At 44.0% G+C, this 24,255-nt stretch overlaps 2 protein-coding genes and 1 long non-coding RNA gene across 3 annotated transcripts in view; 2 read left to right on the top strand and 1 right to left on the bottom strand.

Moving 5' to 3' along the window:
• Positions 1-24,255, top strand: part of LOC139579779 (scavenger receptor cysteine-rich domain-containing protein DMBT1-like) — a 260,129-nt gene that overhangs the window by 51,056 nt on the left and 184,818 nt on the right. The gene's annotated exons all lie outside the window — the stretch shown is intronic.
• The window catches only part of LOC139577724 (CD5 antigen-like), a 226,618-nt gene that overhangs the window by 190,748 nt on the left and 11,615 nt on the right, over positions 1-24,255 (bottom strand). The window lies entirely within an intron of this gene.
• LOC139577743 (uncharacterized) lies at positions 15,075-20,405 on the top strand. Its single transcript, XR_011675376.1, has 2 exons — positions 15,075-15,709; positions 19,168-20,405. It is a non-coding gene; the product is annotated as an uncharacterized lncRNA (long non-coding RNA).

The following is a 24,255-nucleotide window of genomic DNA, read 5'->3' as shown; positions in this document are numbered from 1 at the left end:
TAAATCTAATTACATTTTTTTTAAATCATTTTTTAAATCACTAATTTCAGAGGTCAGGGTCAAGCTGAGCCGGATCAAGAGTGGAAAAGGTTACTGGTTATGATGACATCACTGGTGAGAAGTCAGTAATGACAAGATATTCAGTTGGCTGCATGTTATTCTGTCAGCCCCATCTCTGTTGATCTCTGTTGACATTCTCTCTCTCTCTCCTCCTTCTAGCTCTCCCTATCTCTGTTGACATCTCCCTCTCTCCCCTCCTTCTAGCTCTCCCTATCTCTGTTGACATCTCCCTTTCTCTCCACGCCTTCTCTCTCTCTCTCCTTCCTCTCTCTCTGTTCCTCTCTCTCTCTTCCTGACAGATAGCATCAGACCTGTTGACTTGGGTAACAGACCTCTAGCATCTACACCCCCCTTCTCCAACTCTAACATCAGACCAATATAATATATAATATGTCAAGTATCAGTAGTTCCATAAAACACTACTTGTTATTGGGGTTTAGAATGGTTTGTATGGACACATTACTTTCTCCATGTGGGATAATAAAGTTGACTAATATTGAACTGCTATAATCACTGTAGATTTATACTCTACCTACCTGGTGGACGGACGCTTTGAGCCTGGAGATCTGAGGAGAAAGAGATAGACAGAGGAGAAAGAGAGAGAGAGAGAGAGGCAGAGAGACAGAGGAGAAAGGGAGGAGTCAGAGGAAGAGAGAGACAGAGGTTAAATGAACATCAACATGACCTTTCATGATGTGATGGGAAGACAGGCTTATCGTTGGTATGGTGCAACAACACCCATGTGTAAACACATTCCCCTCCCCTCCTCTACCCTCCTCTCTCCTCCACCCTCCTCTCTCCTCCTCTCTCCTCCACCCTCCTCTCTCCTCCACCCTCCTCTCTCCTCCACCCTCCTCTCTCCTCCACCCTCCTCTCTCCCCTCCCCTCCTCTACCCTCCTCTCTCCTCCACCCTCCTCTCTCCTCCACCCTCCTCTCTCCCCTCCCCTCCTCTCTCCTCCACCCTCCTCTCTCCCCTCCCCTCCTCTCTCCTCCACCCTCCTCTATCCCCTCCCCTCCTCTCTCCCCTCCCCTCCTCTCTCTCCTCCCCTCCTCTCTCCTCCAACCTCCTCTCTCCTCCACCCTCCTCTCTCCTCCACCCTCCTCTCCCCTCCCGTACTCTCTCCCCTACCCTCCTCTCTCCCCTACCCTCCTCTCTCCTCCACCCTCCTCTCTCCTCCACCCTCCTCTCTCCCGTCCTCTCTCCTCCAACCTCCTCTCTCCCCTCCCCTCCTCTCTCCCCTACCCTCCTCTCTCCCCTCCCCTCCTCTCTCCTCCAACCTCCTCTCTCCCCTCCCCTCCTCTCTCCTCCACCCTCCTCTCTCCCCTCCCCTCCTCTCTACCCCACCCTCCTCTCTCCTCCACCCTCCTCTCTCCCCTCCCCTTCTCTCCTCCACCCTCCTCTCTCCCCTACCCTTCTCTCCTCCGCAAATCTCTCTATCCCCTCCCCTCCCATCCTCTCTACTCTACCCTTCTCTCTCCTACCCTCCACTCTTCCCTTCCCTCCTTTCTCCCCTCCCATTCTCTCTACCCTACCTTCTATCCCCTACCCTCCTATCTCCTCTACCGTTCTCTCGTATCTACCCTCCTCTCTCCTCTACCCTTCCCTCTCTCCTACCCTCCTCTCTCCTCTACCCTTCCCTCTCTCCTCCACCCTCCTCTCTCCTCCACCCTCCTCTCTCCCCTACCCTTCTCTCTCCTCCACCCTCTTCTCTCCCCTCCCCTCCTCTCTCCTCCACCCTCCTCTCTCCCTTACCCTCCTCTCTCCTCTGCAAATCTCTCTATCCCCTCCCCTCCTCTCTCCTCCACCCTCCTCTCTCCCTTACCCTCCTCTCTCCTCCGCAAATCTCTCTATCCCCTCCCCTCCCCTCCCATCCTCTTTACTCTACCCTTCTCTCCTACCCTCCACTCTCCCCTTCCCTCCTTTCTCCCCTCCCCTTCTCTCTACCCTACCTTCTATCCCCTACCCTCCTCTCTCCTCTACCGTTCTCTTGTATCTACCCTCCTCTCTCCTCTACCCTTCCCTCTCTCCTACCCTCCTCTCTCCTCTACCCTTCCCTCTCTCCTACCCTCATCTCTCCTCTACCCTTCCCTCTCTCCTACCCTGCTCTCCCCAACCCTCTTTTCTCCTTCTCAAAGCTCTCTCCCCTCCCCTTCTCTCTCCCCTCCCCTTCTCTCTCACCTATCTTGCTCTATGCCCTCCTTTCCCATCTCCCCTCCCTTTCTCTCTCCCCTCCCTTTGTCTCTCCCCAACCCTCCTCTCTCCCTACCCTCTCTCTCTCTCCTCCTCCTCAAATCTCTCTCCCCACCCCTTCTCTCTCTTCTCATCTCTCTCTCTCTCTTTCTCTCTTTCTCTCTCTCTTCTTGACGTATAGTGTTGGACCTGTTGATCTTGACTCAGCTCATAGACCTCTATCATCTACACCCCTCCCTTCTCCTACTCTAACATAACACCAATATAATATATACTCTCATTCATTTACATAGAGACAGATACAATCAATCATTGACACACTGAATATACAACAGTCAGATGCATGACACCATCACAACTTAACTGACATTATTGCCTGTCCCCAGATGGACAGTTAGGCTACAGTAAAGTACATTTACAGGTGATCACATCATTGTCCTGCTTTGAGACACATTTTTACTGTCTGCTTCCAGTTGAATGTTATTTTACTAGCCCTGCAAATGGTAACATATCTTACAATATCAAAACATATCTCAGTAACTGTCACAAGTGTATAACAGCCTCCTACCTGTGCTCCACAACAGGGTCATCAGTACCACTGCAGGTATCATATCTGTCTCTAACTGGGGCTCCACTGACATATACAAGTCACTGTCATAAGGTTTGGACTGAAGAGTGGGACATACTGCTCGGCTATATGACTTCTATGTCATTAGTTCGTTAGGTCTTTGATGTGAGATAAACTTCTTAGCAACTTATCTTGGATCAGTGGTTGAACACACTACAGCAAACTGAAAAACTCCACAGGAAACTGCTGACAGAGCAGCAAAGTTTCACATAGTGTGTCCTATAATATCACCTCTAACTTTCTACTGCTTGAGTTCACCTCTTATAGAATATTGGCTTAATGTTCCAGCACCTCAATATAAACAGTACCAGCACCCAAAATGAGTACTGATGAGGTCTCATGTTAGAGCAGGAGAAGGGGGGATGTGGTGTAGAAGCTAGAGGTCTGTTACCCAAGTCAACTCAACAGGCCTGATGCTATATGTCAGGGTCAGGCTGGGCTGGGCCAAGAGAGGAACAGGTTACTGGTTATGATGACATCACTGGTGAGAAGTCAGTGATACAAATATATTAATTTGATTTAAATGTTTGTCTCTCTCCCTCCTCCCCTGTCTCCTTCTACCAACCCAGTCTGTTAGAAAAATAACTATCTCTCTCTCTCCTATCTCTCTCACCCTCCTCCCCTGTCTCCTTCTACCAACCCAGTCTGTTAGTAAGAACTATCTCTCTCCTATCTCTCTCTCTCTCCCTCCTCCCCTGTCTCCTCCTCAGTCTGTCAGTGAGTAAGAACTATCTCTCTCTCCTATCTCTCTCTCTCTCCCTCCTCCCCTGTCTCCTCCTCAGTCTGTCAGTGAGTAAGAACTATCTCTCTCTCCTATCTCTCTCTCTCCCTCCTCCCCTGTCTCCTCAGTCTGTCAGTGAGTAAGAACTACCTCTCTCTCCTATCTCTCTCTCTCTCCCTCCTCCCCTGTCTCCTCCTCAGGCTGTCAGTGAGTAAGAACTATCTCTCTCTCCTCCCCTCCTCCCCTGTCTCCTCCTCAGTCTGTCAGTGAGTAAGAACTATCTCTCTCTCCTATCTCTCTCTCTCCCTCCTCCCCTGTCTCCTCCTCAGTCTGTCAGTGAGTAAGAACTATCTCTCTCTCCTATCTCTCTCTCTCCCTCCTACCCTGTCTCCTACTCAGTCTGTCAGTGAGTAAGAACTATCTCTCTCTCCTATCTCTCTCTCTCCCTCCTCCCCTGTCTCCTCCTCAGTCTGTCAGTGAGTAAGAACTACCTCTCTCTCCTATCTCTCTCTCTCTCCTTCCTCCCCTGTCTCCTCCTCAGTCTGTCAGTGAGTAAGAACTATCTCTCTCTCCTATCTCTCTCTCCCTCCTCCCCTGTCTCCTCCTCAGTCTGTCAGTGAGTAGGAACTATATCTCTCTCTCCCTCCTCCCTTGTCTCCTCCTCAGTCTGTCAGTGAGTAAGAACTATCTCTCTCTCCTCCCCTCCTCCCCTGTCTCCTCCTCAGTCTGTCAGTGAGTTAGAACTATCTCTCTCTCCTATCTCTCTATCTCTCCCTCCTCCCCTGTCTCCTCCTCAGTCTGTCAGTGAGTAAGAACTATCTCTCTCTCCTCCCCTCCTCCCCTGTCTCCTCCTCAGTCTGTCAGTGAGTAAGAACTATCTCTCTCTCCTATCTCTCTCTCTCTCCCTCCTCCCCTGTCTCCTCCTCAGTCTGTCAGTGAGTAAGAACTATCTCTCTCTCCTCCCCTCCTCCCCTGTCTCCTCCTCAGTCTGTCAGTGAGTAAGAACTATCTCTCTCCTATCTCTCTCTCTCTCTCTCCCTCCTCCCCTGTCTCCTCCTCAGTCTGTCAGTGAGTAAGAACTATCTCTCTCTCTCTCCCTCCTCCCCTGTCTCCGCCTCAGTCTGTCAGTGAGTAAGAACTATCTCTCTCTCCCAGCCTTGTGGTTGATTAAAGACCCCCCCCCCCCCCCCTCCACAAAAGGGGACATATTTGCGTATGTTGTGGTCTTGTGAATTCTGGCTGAATTCTGGTAAAGAGGATGCTCTTTAATCTCAGCATGTCTACAGATTCTCTTTTCTCTCTGTATTTGTTGGCTTGGAAATGTTGATACCGGAGACTGTTATCAGAAGAAACTGTGTAACCAAGCATTTATAGAGGCTGAGAAATGCATTATAATTAATTGGAAGGTTGGTTATCCTCCAACAATGTCACAATGGACGGCAGAAATGTCTCGTTATGTATCACTAGATTTGATGTACTGGTCAACGTTCATGAGGTCAGGATGCCTTATATGGAAAACAGTACAACAAAAGGAGTCTGTATAAAAAACATGACCACTTCATGTTTTCAACAGCTGTTGGGTTGTTCAGTCCTGGTGGTCTGCTGTCCTGTGGGTTGTCACTCTGGCCTTGACCTAACACACCTGAAACCAACAATGAATGTTTCACTAAGACCCTAAAGCTGAGTGGGATGTGTTGGGTTGGGGTGGTGGAGGACGGGCCGACCCAGCTACACCTTACAGTATATACAAAAGTATGTGGACACCCCTTCAAATTAGTGGATTTGGCTATTTCAGGCACACCCTTTCCTGACCTGTGAAAAAAAATTGAGCACACCGCCATGCAATCTCCATAGACAAACATTGGCTGTAGAATGGCCTTACTGAAGAACTCAGTGACAATCAACATGTCACCATCATAGTATGCTACCTTTCCAACAAGTCAGTTCATCAAATGTCTACCCTGCTAGAGCTGCCCCGGTCAACTGTAAGTGCTGTTATTGTGAAGTGGAAACATCTAGGAGCAGCAGTGGCTTAGCTGCGAAGTGGTAGCTCACACAAGCTCACAGAACGAGACCGCGAGTGCTGAAGTTTGTCGCGTGTAAAAATCATCTGTCCTCGGTTGCAACACTCACTTCCGAGTTCCAAACTTCCTCTGGAAGCAACTTCAGCACAAGAACTGTTCGTCTGGAGCTTCATGAAATGGGTTTCTACGGCCGAGCAGCAGCACACAAGCCTAAGATCAACTCCTACTGTAACATCAGACCTCTAGCATCTACACCCCACCTTCTCCTACTGTAACATCAGAGCTCTAGCATCTACACCCCCCCTTCTCCTACTCTAACATCAGACCTCTAGCATCTACACCCCCCCTTCTCCTACTGTAACATCAGACCTCTAGCATCTACACCCCCCCTTCTCCTACTGTAACATCAGACCTCTAGCATCTACACCCCCCCTTCTCCTACTCTAACATCAGACCTCTAGCATCTACACCCCCCCTTCTCCTACTCTAACATCAGACCTCTAGCATCTACACCCCCCCTTCTCCTACTCTAACATCAGACCTCTAGCATCTACACCCCCCCTTCTCCTACTCTAACATCAGACCTCTAGCATCTACACCCCCCCTTCTTCTACTCTAGCATCAGACCTCTAGCATCTACACCCCCCCTTCTCCTACTGTAACATCAGACCTCTAGCATCTACACCCCCCCTTCTCCTACTGTAACATCAGACCTCTATCATCTACACCCCCCCTTCTCCTACTGTAACATCAGACCTCTATCATCTACACCCCCCCTTCTCCTACTGTAACATCATACCTCTAGCATCTACACCCCCCCTTATCCTACTGTAACATCAGACCTCTAGCATCTACACCCCCCCTTCTCCTACTCTAACATCAGACCTCTAGCATCTACACCCCCCCTTCTCCTACTCGAACATCAGACCTGTTGACTTGGGTAACAGACCTCTATCATCTACACCCCCCTTCTCCTACTCTAACATCAGACCAATACAATATATAATATGTCAAGTATCAGTAGTTCCATAAAACACTACTTGTTATTGGGTTATAGAATAGTGTTTATGGTCATATTACTTTCTCAATGTGGGATAATAAAGTTGACTAATATTGAACTGTTATAGTCACTGTAGATTTATACTCTACCTACCTGGTGGACTGACGCTTTGAGCCTGGAGATCTGAGGAGACAGAGAGAGAGAGGAGAAAGAGAGAGAAAGAGACAGAGAGACAGAGAGAAACAAAGGAGAAAGAGAGGAGTCAGAGGAAGAGAGAGAGACAGAGGAGAAAGGGAGGAGTCAGAGGAAGAGAGAGACAGAGGAGAAAGGGAGGAGTCAGAGGAAGAGAGAGACAGAGGAGAAAGGGAGGAGTCAGAGGAAGAGAGAGACAGAGGAGAAAGGGAGGAGTCAGAGGAGAAAGGGAGGAGTCAGAGGAAGAGAGAAACAAAGGAGAAAGGGAGGAGTCAGAGGAAGAGAGAGACAGAGGAGAAAGGGAGGAGTCAGAGGAAGAGAGAAACAGAGGAGAAAGGGAGGAGTCAGAGGAAGAGAGAGACAGAGGAGAAAGGGAGGAGTCAGAGGAAGAGAGAAACAGAGGAGAAAGGGAGGAGTCAGAGGAAGAGAGAAACAGAGGAGAAAGGGAGGAGTCAGAGGAAGAGAGAGACAGAGGAGAAAGGGAGGAGTCAGAGGAAGAGAGAGACAGAGGAGAAAGGGAGGAGTCAGAGGAAGAGAGAGACAGAGGAGAAAGGAAGGAGTCAGAGGAAGAGAGAGACAGAGGAGAAAGGGAGGAGTCAGAGGAAGAGAGAGACAGAGGAGAAAGGGAGGAGTCAGAGGAAGAGATAGACAGAGGAGAAAGGGATGAGTCAGAGGAAGAGAGAGACAGAGGAGAAAGGGAGGAGTCAGAGGCAGAGAGAGACAGAGGTTAAATGAACATCAACATGACCTTTCATGATGTGAATGGGAAGATAGGCTTATTGTTGGTATTGTGCAACAACACCCATGTGTACATACACTATATATTCAAAAGTATGTGGACACCCCTTCAAATTAGTGGATTCTATTTCAGCCACACCAACAACCACGTGTACACACACTCTCTCGTATACCCTTTCTCTCCCCTACCTTCCCTTTCTCTCTACCTTAGCCTCTCTCCCCTCCCCTCCTCTCTCCTCTCCACTTCTCTCTCCTCTACCCTCCTCTCTCCCCTCCCCTACTCTCTCCTCTCCACTTCTCTCTCCTCTACCCTCCTCTCTCCCCTACCCTACTCTCTCCAATACACCTATCTCTCTCCTCTACCCTCCTCTCTCCTTTCGACTTCTCTCTCCTCTACCCTCCTCTCTCCCCTACCCTACTCTCTCCTCTCCACTTCTCTCCTCTCCTCTACCCTCCTCTCTCCCCCACCCTCCTCTCTCCTCTCCACTTCTCTCTCCTCTACCCTCCTCTTTCCTCTACCCTCCTCTCTCCCCAACCCTCCATTCTCCCCTCCCTTTCTCTCTCCTCTTCCCTTTCTCTCTCCCTACCCTCCTCTCTCTCTCTCCTCCTCCTCAAATCTCTCTCCCCACCCCTCCTCTCTCTTCCATCTCTCTCTCCCTCTTTCTCTTCTTGACATATAGTGTTGGACCTGTTGATCTTGACTCAGCTCATAGACCTCTAGCATCAACACTCCCCCTTCTCCTACTCTAACATAACACCAATATAATATATACTCTCATTCATTTACATAGAGACAGATACAATCAATCATTGACACACTGAATATACAACAGTCAGATGCATGACACCATCACAACTTAACTGACATTAGTGCCTGTCCACAGATGGACAGTTAGGCTACAGTAAAGTACATTTACAGGTGATCACATCATTGTCCTGCTTTGAGACACATTTTTACTGTCTGCTTCCAGTTGCATGTTATTTTACTAACCCTGCAAATGGTAATATATATTACAATATCAAAACATATCTCAGTAACTGTCACAAGTGTATATCAATATAACAGCCTCCTACCTGTGCTCCAGAATAGGATGGTCAGTACCACTGCAGGTATCATATCTGTCTCTAACTGGGGCTCCACTGAGCGAAACAAGTTTACTGTCATTAAGAGTGGACTGAAGAGTGGAAAATACTGCTCGGCTATATGACTTCTATGTCATTAGTTCGTTAGGTCTTTGATGTGAGATAAACTTCTTAGCAACTTATCTTGGATCAGTGGTTGAACACACTACAGCAAACTGAAAAACTCCACAGGAAACTGCTGACAGAGCAGCAAAGTTACACATAGTGTGTCCTATAATATCACCTCTAACTTTCTACTGCTTGAGTTCACCTCTTACAGAATATTGGCTTAATGTTCCAGCACCTCAATATAAACAGTACCAGCACCCAAAAATGAGTACTGATGAGGTCTCATGTTAGAGCAGGAGAAGGGGGGATGTGGTGTAGAAGCTAGAGGTCTGTTACCCAAGTCAACTCAACAGGCCTGATGCTATATGTCAGGGTCAGGCTGGGCTGGACCAAGAGTGGAACAGGTTACTGGTTATGATGACATCACTGATGAGAAGTAAGTGATAAAAATGATATTCTCTCTCTCCCCCTCCTCCCTCTCTATCCTACTTCCCTTCACCTCCCCCCTCTCTGTCTCCCTCCCATCCTTTAATTTATATTAAATAAATTAAGGGGAGGTAGAAGAAGGGGAAAGGGGGAGAAGAGAAGAGGAGAGGGGGGAGAAGGGGAGAGGGGAAGAAGAGGAGAGGAGAGGGGGGAGAGGAGAGGGGAGAGAAGGGGAGAGGAGGTACTGTTTGTCTCCCACCGTTCCACTCAGAGGACTCTACCTTCTGTTATCAAGTGGGCGTTTCCACTATATTTAGTGTACCAGTCATTTCAGGGAAGTGAACAAGTGCACACTTTAGGAGAAAGGAGAGATAATTGGGGCAATGCTTCTTTCTAGTCTTCAGTCCTGCGTCTGTGACACCAGATTACCACCTAGTGGCCATAAGAGGAACTGTCCTGTCAGTGTGTTTTTACTGCTGGCTCAAAACAACACATGACCTGCATACATGATATGATTCATGTGTGAGTACTAAAAGCATGTGAATATAGTATATTATAGTATATTTATTATATATGTGGGTCTGATAAGTAAACACTCTTAATGTTTGCTGTTTTATCACTCAGAAGAACATTGGACACTATGTAACCAAACACATGTGAAACCTCATGATATGAGTGATAAGAAGTGTTTAAAAAGGTGAGTTCTGAACCCTGTAGACTACTGCACTACTTCTGAAGAAGACCAGAGTCATTTCAGAATGAAGACTGCTATAGTTCTGACGGTGTTGCTGTTCTGTCTGTCTGGGGCCTGGACTCAGGGAGAGAGTGGAGGGGTGACTAGTAGTTCTGTCTGTCTGTCTGTCTGGGGCCTGGACTCAGGGAGAGAGTGGAGGGGTGACTAGTAGTTCTGTCTGTCTGTCTGTCTGGGGCCTGGACTCAGGGAGAGAGTGGAGGGGTGACTAGTAGTTCTGTCTGTCTGTCTGGGGCCTGGACTCAGGGAGAGAGTGGAGGGGTGACTAGTAGTTCTGTCTGTCTGTCTGTCTGGGGCCTGGACTCAGGGAGAGAGTGGAGGGGTGACTAGTAGTTCTGTCTGTCTGTCTGTCTGGGGCCTGGACTCAGGGAGAGAGTGGAGGGGTGACTAGTAGTTCTGTCTGTCTGTCTGTCTGGGGCCTGGACTCAGGGAGAGAGTGGAGGGGTGACTAGTAGTTCTGTCTGTCTGTCTGGGGCCTGGACTCAGGGAGAGAGTGGAGGGGTGACTAGTAGTTCTGTCTGTCTGTCTGTCTGGGGCCTGGACTCAGGGAGAGAGTGAAGGGGTGACTAGTAGGTCTGTCTGTCTGTCTGTCTGTCTGTCTGTCTGTCTGTCTGTCTGTCTGTCTGTCTGTCTGTCTGTCTGTCTGTCTGTCTGTCTGGGGCCTGGACTCAGGGAGAGAGTGGAGGGGTGACTATTAGTTGTGTCTGTCTGGGGCCTGGACTCAGGGAGAGAGTGGAGGGGTGACTATTAGTTGTGTCTGTCTGGGGCCTGGACTCAGGGAGAGAGTGGAGGGGTGACTATTAGTTGTGTCTGTCTGGGGCCTGGACTCAGGGAGAGAGTGGAGGGGTGACTATTAGTTGTGTCTGTCTGGGGCCTGGACTCAGGGAGAGAGTGGAGGGGTGACTATTAGTTGTGTCTGTCTGGGGCCTGGACTCAGGGAGAGAGTGGAGGGGTGACTATTAGTTGTGTCTGTCTGGGGCCTGGACTCAGGGAGAGAGTGGAGGGGTGACTAGTAGTTCTGTCTGTCTGTCTGTCTGTCTGTCTGTCTGTCTGTCTGTCTGTCTGTCTGTCTGCAGTATATACACTAAATCAACAAAAGTATGTGGACACCTGCTCGTCAAACATCTCATTCCTAAATCATGGGCTTTTGCATGGAGTTGGTCCCCCCGTTGCTGCTATAACAGCCGCCACTCTTCTGGGAAGGCTTTCCACTATATGTTGAAACATTGCTACTTGCTTCCATTCAGCCACAAGAGCATTAGTGAGGTCGGGCACTGATGTTGGGCGATTAGGCCTGGCTCACAGTCGGCGTTCCAATTCATCCCAAAGGCGTTCGACGTTGTTGAGGTCAGGGCTTGTGAAGTTCTTCCACACCAATCTCGACTAACCATTCATGTATGGAACTCGCTTTATCGCACGGGGCATTGTCATGCTGGAACAGGAAAGGGCCTTCCCCAAACTGTTACCACAAAGTTGGAAGCACAGAATCTTCTAGAATGTCATTGAATGCTGTAGGGTTAAGATTTCCCTTCACTGAAACTAAGGGGCCCAAACCATGAAAAACAACCCCAGACCATTATTCCTCCTCCACCAAACTTTACAGTTGGCACTATGCATTGGGGCAAGTAGCGTTCTCCTGGCATCCGCCAAACCCAGATTAGTCCGTCGGATTGCTAGAAGGTGAAGCATGATTCATCACTCCAGAGAATACGTTTCCACTGCTCCAGAGTCCAATGGCAGTGAGCTTTACACCACTTAAGCCTACACTTGGCATTGCACATGGTGATCTTAGGCTTGTATGCAGCTGCTCGGCCCTGGAAACCCATTTCATGAAGCTCCTGACAAACAGTTTCTTGTGCTGATGTTGCTTCCAGAGGCAGTTTGGAACTTGTTAGTGAGTGTTGCAACCAAGTACAGATGATTTTTACACGTTACACGCTTCAGCACTCGGCGGTCCCGTTCTGTGAACATGTGTGGCCCACTACTTCTTGGCTGAGCCGTTGTTGGTCCTAGATGTTTCCACTTCTCAGTAACAGCACTTACAGTTGACCGGGGAAGCTCTAGCAGGTCAGAAACTTGACAAACTGACTTGTTGGAAAGGTGCCATCCTCTGACGGTGCCACGTTGAAAGTTACTGAGATCTTCAGTAAAGCCATTCTACTGCCACTTGTTTGGTTACTACATGATTCCATATGTGTTATTTCATAGTTTCAATGTCTCCACTATTATTCTACAATGTAGACAATAGTTAAAACTGATCCTAGATCTGTACAATGTAGACAATAGTTAAAATAAAGAAAAAACATTGAATTTGTAGGTGTGTCCAAACAATTGACCGGTACTGTATATGCATTGTGGAGGTGAACTGGTCCAAGATCTGTGCAAAGGCATAACATCTACAGCAGGAACAACTGTCTGTGTTAGAGAACATATAAAACAAACTGATCCTAGATCTGTGCAAAGGCATAACATCTACAGCAGGAACAACTGTCTGTGTTAGAGAACATATAAAACGAACTGATCCTAGATCTGTACAAAGGCATAACATCTACAGCAGGAACAACTGTCTGTGTTAGAGAACATATAAAACGAACTGATCCTAGATCTGTACAAAGGCATAACATCTACAGCAGGAACAACTGTCTGTGTTAAAAGGCCCAGCTGGATTTAAAATGACGTATTTGAACGTCAAATGATTTGTTTGTCAGTACAAGACAGGGTCTGTGGAGGCTTGGCCTATTAGTGATATATTTTTGGAGGGACCCTTGTCCCTACAGCCAATCAGTGAGCAGCTTCCCTTCCCCTACATCTCAGGCAGTTCTGTTACTCACAACACTCCCCCTGCTTTCCTCAACAATGGAACAGCTTCCCTTCCCCTACATCTCAGGCAGTTCTGTTACTCACAACACTCCCCCTGCTTTCCTCAACAATGGAACAGCCCACTGAGCTAAAGCCTTGGCATTACAAATATGTTTTAAAGGAGCGGGACATTTTTTACAATGAGGAAATAATATGTCATGTTTTACACGTACCTCAGCCATCATTGTGAATGGTGTCTTATGCAGTGACAAAATTAGTTTTACTGATGCAGTAAATCTGATACTTAGGTGTTTTTAGGCATGAAAGGTCTGCGGTGATTCTGTGGTTATAAGTTACTGACCTTGGAATACATTTCTGGCCATGCTGGCAGGGTCTGAATCAAACCCAATGTCTACATGGCACACTGACAGGGTCTGAATCAAACCCAATGTCCACCTGGCACACTGACAGGGTCTGAATCAAACCCAATGTCCACCTGGCACACTGACAGGGTCTGAATCAAACCCAATGTCCACCTGGCACACTGACAGGGTCTGAATCAAACCCAATGTCCACCTGGCACACTGACAGGGTCTGAATCAAACCCAATGTCTATCTGGCACACTGACAGGGTCTGAATCAAACCCAATGTCCACCTGGCACACTGACAGGGTCTGAATCAAACCCAATGACCACCTGGCACACTGACAGGGTCTGAATCAAACCCAATGTCCACCTGGCACACTGACAGGGTCTGAATCAAACCCAATGTCCACCTGGCACACTGACAGGGTCTGAATCAAACCCAATGTCCACCTGGCACACTGACAGGGTCTGAATGTTAAGGGGAGGGAAGATGGTCAAGAGGTGATGATTATTGTTGTTCTACTGCCTGATTGTTAAAAAAGCTTTGTTAAAGAACAAGAAGACCTGCACACTGTTTACAAAAGCTTTGTTAAAGAACAAGAAGACCTGCACACTGTTTACAAAAGCTTTGTTAAAGAACAAGAAGACCTGCACACTGTTTACAAAAGCTTTGTTAAAGAACAAGAAGGCCTGCACACTGTTTACAAAAGCTTTGTTTAATCAGCACAACAGTTTTCAGCTGTGCTATCATTATTGCAAAAGGATTTTCTAATGATCAATTAGCATTTTAAAATTATAAACTTGGATTAGCTAACACAACATGCCATTGTAACACAGGAGTGATGGTTGCTGATAATGGGCCTCTGAACACCTATGTAGATATTCCATAAAACAATCAGCCGTTTCCAGCTACAATAGTCATTTACAACATTAACAATGTCTACACTGTATTTCTGATCAATTTGAATTTATTTTATTGGACAAAAAATGTGATTTTCTTTCAAAAACAAGGACATTTCTAAGTGACCCCAAACTTTTGAACGGTAGTGTACATCTACATGATGTATTGTTACACCATGTAGGAGCAGTATAGACCTAGTCTGTTCATTATATACATCTACATGATGTATTGTTACACCATGTAGGAGCAGTATAGACCTAGTCTGTTCATTATATACATCTACATGATGTATTGTTACACTATGTAGGAGCAGTATAGACCTAGTCTGTTCATTATATACATCTACATGATGTATTGTTACACCCTGTAGGAGCAGTATAGACCTAGTCTGTTCATTATATACATCTACATGATGTATTGTTACACCATGTAGGAGCAGTATAGACCTAGTCTGTTCATTATATACATCTACATGATGTATTGTTACACCATGTAGGAGCAGTATAGACCTAGTCTGTTCATTATATACATCTACATGATGTATTGTTACACCATGTAGGAGCAGTATAGACCTAGTCTGTTCATTATATACATCTACATGATGTATTGTTACACCATGTAGGAGCAGTATAGACCTAGTCTGTTCATTATATACATCTACATGATGTATTGTTACACCATGTAGGAGCAGTATAGACCTAGTCTGTTCATTATATACATCTACATGATGTATTGTTACACCATGTAGGAGCAGTAGAGACCTAGTCTGTTCATTATATACATCTACATGATGTATTGTTACACCATGTAGGAGCAGTAGAGACATAGTCTGTTCATTATATACATCTACATGATGTATTGTTACACCATGTAGGAGCAGTATAGACTGACAGTAGCTGGCTACTTATTTAGATTTAGTTTGACTTAATGAAACTGCCTTAAATGTGTTGTAGTAAAATAAAATGTATTCGCACTAATCAATCAACACATTCCTGTCTTTGTATGTCTCAATATAATAGTATTATTTAATGCCATTTAAAATAATATTTTCCTCAACTGCGTTTCCCACTCCAGTCAGCAGACGGCGATTTGCGTCGTTCAGGCGATGCTGCTATCGTGACGTATAATGTAGTGGACGGTTCTTCAAAAACAACAAGTCAACCACCTCGGTAGCTTGCTAGCCAACGTAGCCGTAAGATTCAAGCTGTTTTTACGCTTTCGGTGTATATTAGCTGCTGTGTTTTAGACACACTTCTATCGTATCTACTTGTTAACCTATTTAATTTAATGTTACGTAATTTTTTATTAGTCAGATATAGTAGCTGGCTGGTTAAATTAGCACTAGCTTAGTCGCTAATGATAGCTAGCTAGCTAATATCCCCGAACATGAGGTCACTAAGCTTCTCCCCTCCTGGTAAAGAAGAAGGGGTCTGCTGGACAGAGAAAGAAGCTCTGGGGCTGAACGTTGTAGTGAAAGAGGAGAAGGAAGAGGAGGATGTCACAGTTAAAAAATAAATTGAGGGTGAGGCTGTTACAGTGAAAGAGGAAGACGTTACAGTGAAAGAAGAGGAAGACGTTACAGGGAAAGAAGAGGAAGACGCGTTCACAGTGAAAGAGGAGGATGAGAAAGAGGATGCCGTTTTTGACGTGAAGAAGGAAGGGGAGATTTCTGTCACATTGGAAGATGAAGAGGTGGAGGTAGGAGATCTGATTTACATCAGTAAGTACCGCCTTAAATTGGGTTTTCACTTTGGGTATTCGGAGTTGGCTCGTCAATACCTCATCAAGGGAGGGCCCTAGGATGATGACTGATATGTCTAGAATCAGACGACGTAGAGAGCAAGCTACCCCTTGTTTTCTCCGTTCCGTTTTCAAAAAGTGACTTAACATATATATTTGAGAAGGGTCTATCTGGGGGCCACGGCATGTAGTGATTTTAATGTAGTTATGATTTACTACACACAGTGCCCCACAATAGTGCCATGCGAGAGTTGGGTTGGCTACACCAACGATTATGGATATACTGACAATAAGTCTCTGCCCTATCAAGCGGAGTCGTTGTCCACAAAGCGGCACTGTGGGTTGTCTAGCTCCCGCCTATCCTTTCTTTGGATTGGTGGATCTTATTATTATTGTTATCTATTGTTTATATTCTATGAGGGTTGTTGTCGTCAACCGCCTGTATTCAATGGAGAGAGATGCTAAGCTACTAGCATGAATATGCATAGCGATCTGGAGACAACTCCTATAGTGTTTTTTATCAAAGTTGTCGGTATGTCACGTGTCCACATAACAATTTAAGAATTACGACACTTCTGTTAGATCAAGTAAACCTCATGTAGCAAATAAGCCATTCATTTTGTTGTTGACCAAATTCAACACTTTCCACATTGGGTTGATAATTGTTTCCACTAGAGAGACAACCAATTGGGTACAACCTACTGTAACCTACTGGCATGACCTAGAGAGAAAACCAATTGGGTACAACCTACTGTAACCTACTGACATGACCTAGAGAGAAAACCAATTGGGTACAACCTACTGTAACCTACTGACATGACCTAGAGAGAAAACCAATTGGGTACAACCTACTGTAACCTACTGACATGACCTAGAGAGAGAACCAATTGGGTACAACCTACTGTAACCTACTGACACGACCTAGAGAGAAAACCAATTGGGTACAACCTACTGTAATTGCATGAGAAAATAATGGTACCAGTCAAAAGTCTCCATGACTCTGCCGTTGTGCTGTAGAATTTGTGAACTTTGTCGCTTGTATAATAAGGGACTATCATTTGTCCCAACATCACAGGACACAGACTTTGATAAAGACTTCCAAAAGTTTTTCCACAGTTTGAGATCGACTGAGTTTTTGTAATGGGGTTTCTCCCTGTGCACCTGCCAATGTAAATCCATTGAACGAGACAAGTTACCAGACAGGACATATTGCTGATGCTCTTCCTATTGATAACCTGAATGACAATTAACTTGTGGGTGGTGGTCGTGATGACGGCCTATTCAATGACGTCCATCGGGATTCCCCCCAAAAAAGAAGACGCTCTGGATTGATCACTGGAGTCAGATATGAAGGAGGAGGTTGATCATCAGGAGTCAGATGTGAAGGAGGAGGTTGATCATCAGGAGTCAGATGTGAAGGAGGAGGTTGATCATCAGGAGTCAGATGTGAAGGAGGAGGTTGATCATCAGGAGTCAGATGTGAAGGAGGAGGTTGATGGCCACATCAGTGAATCGTACTTTTTGGAGAAATGTCCTCTGGTCTGATGAAACAAATATAGAACTGTTTGGACATAATGACCATCGTTATGTTTGGAGGAAAAAGGGGGAGGCTTGCAAGCCAAAGCTCACCATCCCAACTGTGAAGCATGGTGGTGGCAGCATCATGTTGTGGGGGTGTTTTGCTGCAGGAGAGACTAGTGCACTTCACAAATTAGATGGCATCATGAGGTGGGGAAATTATGTGGATATATTGAAGCAAAATCTCAAGACATCAGTCAGGAAGTTAAAGCTTGGTCGCAAATGGGTCTTCCAAATGGACAATGACCCCAAGCATTCTTCCAAAGTTGTGGCAAAATGGCTTAAGGACAACAAAGTCAAGGTATTGGAGTGGCCCTCACAAAGCCCTGACCTCAATCGTATAGAAAATTTGTGGGCAGAACTGAAAAAGCGTGTGCGAGCAAGGAGGCCTACAAACCTGACACAGTTACACCAGCTCTGTCAGGAGGAATGGGCCAAAATGCACCCAACTTATTGTGGGAAGCTTGTGGAAGGCTACCTGAAACATTTGACCCAAGTTAAACAATTTAAAGGCAATGCTACCAAATACTAATTGAGTGTATGTAAACTTCTGACCCACTGGGAATGTGATGAAATAAAAGCTGAAATAAATCATTCTCTCTACCATTATTTTGACATTTCACATTCTTAAAATAAAGTGGTGATCCTAACTGACCTAAGACAGGGAATCTTTACTAGGATTAAATGTCAGGAATTGTGATGAGATTAAATGTATTTGGCTAAGGTGTATGTAAACTTTCGACTTCAACTGTAGGTACCGTTACTGTGTTAAAAACAGAGGCAGTGGTGGGACTGATGTGTGTGGTGTTGAAGGGGAAATCTGACATTTGTTTCTAAACATTGGAGTAAAAAAATAATGACAGCTTTGTTATTGTTTCAACTGCAGATTGGTTGTTTGTTGTGTGGCTTTTTTAAAGGGGCAACCTAGGTTTTAAACAGAAACAAAATGGTAGCCCAGAGACCTGAGCTGTGTTGGAATACTCATACTAACTGTACTATTTGTGACGTACATTGAGTTTGTAGTATGCTTATTGGTCGTAGTATGATATAGTTGGTTATGGGGTATTGTCTGAAGATAGATCATTTAAAAAAAAATGTCATCCATTTTAGAATAATAGCCAAAGAACATTTTACTGGTTGAAGTCGTTTTTAAATACAAAGTAGTACATTTTCGACAAAAACATAAACATTACATTAATCAGGACATTCAAATGAACCTTACAATTATAATCCAAAGTAGTGTGAAATGCACTCATAAGCAACCTGGAAATGGAGGCTATATTTGCTGTCAGCCTATGAGAACTCCCCTGAGTTTTCCCCCACGGTGGTGAATTAGTGAATAGACACAGAGCTTAATGTGAGTTTCCTTGAGTAGCACTCCTGATCTTGCACTGATAGTGTGTTGTCATATTCAGAATACATTGTGGAAAAACTAAAATCTTTGCTCATCTTTTTTGCTTCAGGCAGATATACAACATCCATAACTAGTGGTTTCTGCATTAGAAGGGAGGTGTTTCTGCAACCAAATTGCATGTGCATCGCCCTTGTCGCAATTTTAGAAAACACAGAAAGGGGCCTATATTGGAGACCAAAAGTCATCTGACACACTGCTTAGGATTTCAACAACTTTTACTTTTTCTAGCCTAAATTCATTGATGTTACTACTAATGTGAAAAAAAGACTAAATATGACTATTGTTGCTCACTTGACTGTCTTAAGACAATTGTCAAGTAATTTTAACATTCATTACAGACGTCAATTGTTGTACAACATCATGGCTACGCTGTTGGCATCACCTTTTACAGTGGATTTCTGCTGTTGTGGGCCTTTAACCATCTGTCTGACTTGTTGTTCACACAGGAGAGAGACGTGACTATCGTGTATCCTCTGGGGAGCCTCAACAACATCATGAAGCTAACAGGAGAGAGACGTGACTATCGTGGATCCTCTGGGGAGCCTCAACAACATCATGATGCTAACAGGAGAGAGACGTGACTATCGTGGATCCTCTGGGGAGCCTCAACAACATCATGAAGCTGACGAGGCAGAGAAGAGTCCCTCCCGATCAGAACACCTCAAGAAACACCAGAGGAGACCCACAGGGAAGAAATCTCACTGCTCTGACTGTGGGAAAGGTTGCAAATCTTCATCAGAACTTAAAATACACCAGCGAGTACACACAGGAGAGAAATCTGACCACTGTTTTGATTGTGGGAAGAGTTACTTAAGATCAGAATCACTAAAAGTACACATGAGAATTCACACTGGAGAGAAACCTTATAGCTGTGATGAATGTGGGAAAAATTTTACTCACTCAAGCTGCATGATAGTACATCTGAGCGCACACATCGGAGTGAAACCTTACCACTGCTCTGACTATGGAAAGAGTTTTATTAGTTCAACAGATTTAAAATCACACCAGAAAATACACATAGTAGAGAAACCTTTTAACTGTACTCAATGTGGGAAGAGGTTTAATCACTCAAGCTGGCTGATAGTACATCTGAGAGCACACACAGGAGTGAAACTTTATAGCTGTGATCAATGTGGGAAGAGTTTTGTTACATCTAGCCATCTGACTATACACCAGAGAACACACACAGGAGAGAAATCTTATAGCTGTAGTCAATGTGGGAAGAGTTTTATTCAGTCAAGCAGCCTGGTATCACACCAGAGAACACACACAGGAGAGAAATCTCATAGCTGTGATCAATGTCACAAGAGATACTCTGATAAAAGATCTCTGATCAAACATCAGAAAATACATACATGAAGTAGTTGTTTCATGATATCAATGAAATGTCACAATGTAGAATATTTGAATGATGTCACAATGTAGAATGTTTTAACATTGTAGTAGGAATACAAAGGATTTGAATTTGTTAAAATGATACAGAAAAACTAAACCATGATTTAGATGTATTAAGAACAAGTTGATTGATAAAGTCATGAAAAATGGAATAAACCACATTTTGGCTCTGATAAAAGATATGGCTCTGGGGTCAAAATGATCCATGTCAGAACTATGGTTCAATGTAAATATGTAGTGGGTCTAAAGTTTGTTTTAAATTATCACTCATTAAACACGAATCAATCAACACATGCTTCTCTTTGAACGACTTAATATAATATTACACTTTTATGAAATAAATGAAAATAAACTTTTGGTTCCTCAACTGCGTTGCCCACTCCAGTCAGCAGAAAGAGACGCAGCAGAAGTGCCTCTTTTTATATTTGATTTGATTAATATATTTTTTTATTCAAAATGCAGATCTACAATTTACATTGTTACATCATACAAAACAACACAGGTATTAACGAGAAAATACTAAAACATACAAAAAATATAAATAATTAACTATTCTAGTGTAGTTGTAATCACTCTGAAAAAATCTATAATGAATCAGGAAGATGTTATTGTTGTTGTTATTCACTAGGATTAATGTTTTAATAAAATAGTTACATTCAATCAGTAAAATGTGTAAATTTGGTATAGAATTTTGGAATTTTTGTTTGTGTATAAAGTATTTGGCAACAAGAATAAAAAAAATGAACAATAATTTCAATGGTCTTGTTATCATTGCAATAGTAACATATTATATCTTTCATGTCAAAAACATGGGTCGTGTTCATAATGGTATATAAGTATTTTGCAAGGTTTTCCCAAAATTCTGACACAAATTTACATTAAAGAGCAAGTGGGACAGATTCTCACCTTTTCTTCACAGAAAACGCAGATATCATCAACAGCCACACATTTGGATATCATAGAATTACATGGATATACAGTATCTTATGTAACATTTTAAAGTGCACTTCCTTAACTTTGTTTGGTATACAAATTTGTAAGGCCTTAACCAGGCATTTTTCCAGACAATGTCAGGAATAATAAGCATGTTCCAGAAACATTTTCCTCTCGGTGGAAGTTGGTTTTGTGAATGAAGAATTTGTCTTATATATTTATTACAACAAGATTTCTCAAGTAAGCCCACGCCTTCCAATCTGAGTTCTGGATAAACTTTGTGATCATTACCAAAGCTAAGAGGAGTTTTCATGAGTGTAGTTAGACCACTGGGAACGGCTTTGATCACAGAAATAAACACTGAAAGGAATTGGAAACTCTTTCAATGTTATAAATTGTTCAAATGTAAGAAGACCTCTGTTGTCAAAAACATCAAGAACAAAGTCATTATTCCTCTCATGCCAGTTGGGGTAGAACAATGACTTATTCCTTACAGTTATGTCTGAATTATTCCACAAAAGAGCTTTATGTGGGGAAAAATTGTGTAGGAAACATATTTTCCAGGCCTTAGTGAAACCTAGCCAATTTAGCGGGTAATCTTTCAGGAATATAATGACATTTCAGTAAAAATTGAAGACCTCCCAACTTATGAAACACATTATTTGGAATGAAATACCATATTGAATCAGTATTGATCAACATCTTGTCAACCAGGTGATCTTGAAAGTGTTATTTATGTCACAAAGTCCAACACTTCCAGACCTCCTTCAGGTCTTTTATTACAGAGGACTGACTTCTTCAGTTTGTGAGACTTATTTTTCCAGATGAAGTCAAGAAAGGTCTTATTGATCTCTTTACAAGTAGCAGGATTTACAAACAAAGATGAGGGGTACACAAAACCAGACAGTCCCTCTGCCTTGGACAGAAGTACTCTCCCAAGTATAGAAAGATCTCTTTATAGACAATTATTAAATATATTTTTGGTTTTCTTAATTTTAGAAGAGAAATTCATATGTTGTCTGACTGTGGTTTTTTGACAGATGTATTCCTAAATATTTAACACAGTCCTTTACAGGAATATTTTCTATTTCTTTATCATCAGAGTCAAATAAACATAAGATTTCTGTACTATATTAACACTGCTAATTCAACAATATTGCTAGGTTCCTGCACGAAAGAAACACTGCTAATCCAACAATAGTGCTAGGTGCCTGTACACTTGAATTAAAGGGGAACTACTCTCAAAAATGTAAATTTCTTAGATTTTCCCCAAACCTCAAAAGTGGTCTCCTGATTGGTTTAAGTATTGTTGTGGACTTAGAACAATTGCATTGTTTTTCTGTTTAAAAAAAGTCTGACTTTGAGATCAAAAACCCCCAAAAATGAGAAAAGTTCTGAATTTCTGAATTTCTGACTCAGTTTCTCTGTTTCAATAAAAGGCCTACTATTATCCTCCTGACCAGTACAGCTTGGGTTGGTCTACTATTATCCTACTGAACAGTACAGCTTGGGTTGGTCTACTATTATCCTACTGACCAGTACAGCTTGGGTTGGCCTGACTGTGAAAGACCAATATGGGATTCATCATTTTAGGTCATTCAGAGTGTATATCACTGTTTCTCATGCTTTTCACACAGGGTGCCTTTCCTTCTCTGGGCCGTTTGGGAAATGTTTTACTAAATTAGAGTACTGTGTACCCACTTCTCCAGGCAGCACTACACCACTGACCTACACAACAGCGTTCAACATACCAGTATTTAGTTTGGAAACTTTCAAAAGAAATGCTGGTCTAAATAACACAATATCAAAATATGTAAAATTATCCATTTATTTGTTTAAAAAGTGGTTGCAATGCTGTGAAAAAGTGTTGTACTCCACTACAGCAGTAAAATAATCGCTATTCTCAAAGTTGAGTTTGTCTTTGCAGGGGGACTCTTATTTAGAAGAAAATAATCTGATGTTGTGCTGCCAGCATATTATCCTGCTGCTAGCAGAACAGTAATATAAGAGTTTAACCTCGAATATTTGTACAGTGTGCTGCGAGGTACAAACTGCAGAGGTCTCTATATAGAGTGAGATCAAAAAGAGGTTATTTCCACAAGGGGGCGACAAACGTCAGTTAATATTCCAGAATAGAGCACCACAGAATTTATAGGCTCCCTTTGCCAAGTGGTCAATTTGGAGATCCTCCGGCCTGGGCCAGGGGTGCGTCCCAAAAGTATTTACTGCTTCCTGACATGTGCACTCGTTCACTACTCCCCATAAAGTGTAAAAGCATTGGATTGGTGAAGGCGTAGGTTATAGCACGAGTTTCCAAACTAATCAATTCTTGTCAAATCCTGTCCATGAAGAGAAGTGAACAAGTGCACACTTTGGGAGAAAGGGGAGATTATTGGGGTACAGACCAGGTATGCAGACGTTTCCCCAGCCCAGGTATGCAGACGTTTCCACAGCCCAGGTTTGCAGACGTTTCCCCAGTCCAGGTTTGCAGACATTTCCCGAGCCCAGGTATGCAGACGTTTCCCCAGCCCAGCACCACTTCAACCAATACCTATCAATCAATATATCATCAAATCCTTTATGATTAGACAATTTTACTTCAGGCGTTTCACTGATGGTCTGGAACAAAATCCTGCAAACCCTGTATCTCTCCAGGGTTGATGGGTGATCTCTCCAGGGTTGATGGGTGACTGTATCTCTCCAGGGTTGGTGGGTGACTGTATCTCTCCAGGGTTGGTGGGTGACTGTATCTCTCCAGGGTTGGTGGGTGACTGTATCTCTCCAGGGTTGGTGGGTGACTTCTGGACCCTGATCAGACATGGAGTAGTTGGCTCTGCATTTACACTGGGGCTCTGTTCACAAACGCAAACAGACCCCACAGAGCCCCAGGACAGCAAACATATTAGACCCAACCAAATCATGAGAAAACAAAAAGATAATTACTTGACACATTTGAAAGAATTAACAACAAAAAAAGAGCAAACTAGAATGCTATTTATCCCTGAACAGAGAGTACACAGTGGCAGAATACCTGACCACTGTCACTGACCCAAACTTAAGAAAAGCTTTGACTATGTACAGACTCAGTGAGTTAGCCTTGCTATTGAGAAAGGCCGCCGTAGGCAGACCTCAAATCAAATCAAATTGTATTAGTTATGAGCCCCTAACCAACAATGCAGTTTAAAAAAATATGGAAAGAATAGGAA

The sequence above is a fragment of the Salvelinus alpinus genome, chromosome 6 (assembly GCF_045679555.1).
Source record: "Salvelinus alpinus chromosome 6, SLU_Salpinus.1, whole genome shotgun sequence".
NCBI lineage: Eukaryota > Metazoa > Chordata > Actinopteri > Salmoniformes > Salmonidae > Salvelinus > Salvelinus alpinus.
Note: the sequence above shows the minus strand (reverse complement) of the source record. Positions and strands in the feature narration are given on the sequence as shown.